This window comes from Solanum lycopersicum, chromosome 5 (assembly GCF_036512215.1).
Source record: "Solanum lycopersicum chromosome 5, SLM_r2.1".
NCBI lineage: Eukaryota > Viridiplantae > Streptophyta > Magnoliopsida > Solanales > Solanaceae > Solanum > Solanum lycopersicum.
In genome coordinates this window covers 60537189-60539518 of record NC_090804.1, presented here as the reverse complement: position 1 = coordinate 60539518, position 2330 = coordinate 60537189, and positions in this window count along the sequence as shown.

Genomic DNA, 2330 nt, shown 5'->3' with positions numbered 1-2330 from the left:
AGTCGTACTCCAGCTTGTTTCAAAAGTTAAGAAAGATAGGAGCGATTGAGTGTATCCCACCACATCGTCTGAATCGAAATGCTCCAGGTTTCCAAGACAATGAAAGAATTGAATACCATTCAGGAGCCCCAGGACACAGCACTGATAATTGTTGGACCTTGAAGGGAGAAATAGAGAAGCTGATTGAGCATGGAGTTGTTGTTGGGACAGATGATACCAATAACCCACTTCAAGCTGAAAACAACTTAGTGGGCATGGTTTATGATGATCAAGAGTACAAACTCCTCAACAAAATAGGAAATTTGTTTAGGAAGATCAGAGAAGAAGACAAGTCAATGAAGAGTTTAGAACTAGTTGCATCTTTGAGTGCGGAAGGTGTCAATCTTGACACCAAAGTCTTGTGCGTCCCGGGGGTTTCAAAGGGGATTGAAGTTCGAGCAGCTATGCCAAAGTTGTATGTATCAAAAGGCTTTTCATTCACATAACATGACCAAAGTGGCTTGACCAAGTTGAAAGAGCCTATTTTTGTTAAGCCCATTCAACAGCTTCCAGTAATTGATTCAGAGGCTGTCCCTTGGAACTAGAACAAAACCACAGTAATTTATCGAGGAAAGGAGATTATCGAAGAAGTTGATGAAGCGGGAGGTTTAACACGCTCTGGAAGATGTTATTCTCCAGAAGAATTAAGAAAAGGCAGGATGACTGAAAATATCCAAGTACCACTAAAGAAAACAGTTATTGAAGAAGAAAATGTAGAATTTCTAAAAAAGCTTAAGGTTCCAGATTACAGTGTTGTGGAACAATTGGAGAAGATGCCTACACAGATTTCACTATTGTCTCTACTTTTGCACTCAGAAGAACATCGTCTTGTGTTGAACAAGGTTTTGAATGAAGCACATGTGCTAAAAGGGACCACATTAAATCAGTTGGAGAATATCACCAAGCGCGTCTTTGAGTCAAACGCCATCACATTCACTAATGATGAGTTGACCAAGGAGGGAGCGGGACACAACAAAACTTTGCATCTTACAGTGACATGTGAAGGCTACTATGTATAGAGGGTCATGATAGATGGAGGGTCAGGGGTAGATATATGTCCTCTTTCTACGCTGCAAAGCTTGAAAGTCAACACTAACAAAATTCGCTCCAGTAATGTATTTGTGCAAGCTTATGACGGCTCAAGGAGGGATACCATTGGTGAAATCAAGTTAATCATGACAATTGGACCAGTAGTCTTTACGATTGTGTTCCAAGTAATGGATATGGAAACATCTTATAATTTTCTACTAGGAAGGCCATGGATCCAAATGGCTCGAGCCGTCCCATCAACTCTACATCAAGTTGTCAAGTTTGAATACAACAATAAGGAAATCACTGTTCATGGGGAAGATGATTCACCTATATACATAGATTCATCCGTCCCATACATTGAGGCAAAGGAAGGATGTGATTTTATTGTTTACCAATCTTTTGAGGTTGTATCAGTCGATCGCTTTAAAGAATGAGAATATAGCATCCAATCATGTATCTCTTCTTCCACTTCAATGGTATTAACAACGATGCTCAAATATGGTTATCAACCCGGTAAAGGCTTGGGAGTATATTCGCAAGGAATCGTGGATCCCATTACTCTTTTAGGAAACCAAGGCACCTCTGGCATCGAATAAAACAAAGCAAGAGAAATGGAGATAAAGCTAAGAACCACAAAAGGATTGATTGGTCGTTGCCACAACCGATTCCCCATATTTCTCATTTTTTTTATCAAACCTCGGGGTCCAGAATTGAAAGATTCATTCACTCTTGAATACATTGAAGAAATTATTGAGGATCTCAGTCAGTTATTTTTTGAAGTAAATATGGTCCAAGTTGGTGAAGGCACAAGTCATGCCAATATGCAGCTCGTGGGCTCAGGGGTTGAGTTAAGCAATTGGGAAACCACTTCTTTCCCCATAAGGAAAGAGTCGTGGTAGTTTGTTTTGCTACTCTTTTGTATTTTGTTGGTCTCAGGGTTGTGGTCCGAATAGTTAAAAGTTTTTTGTTATTGTCAACCCTTCTGTCCCTTTTTATGTCAATAAAATGAAATTTCATCTTCATAGTAAATTTTGTTTTTTTTTCCTCCCTTAATTCTTATTCTCTATTTTTTCAGTTCTGTAAATGACGGATTTGATAACATGACATGCATGTGGAATTGACTCCCTGATTTCAAAGAGTTGTTTATTCTTGAATCACTAAGTCAAGAGGTGGAATATGATGAAGAAGAGGCTTTTAGGGAAATTAATAGGGAACTGGAATAGTTTGAGCACAAACCGAAGCCTAAGCTTAGTGAAACT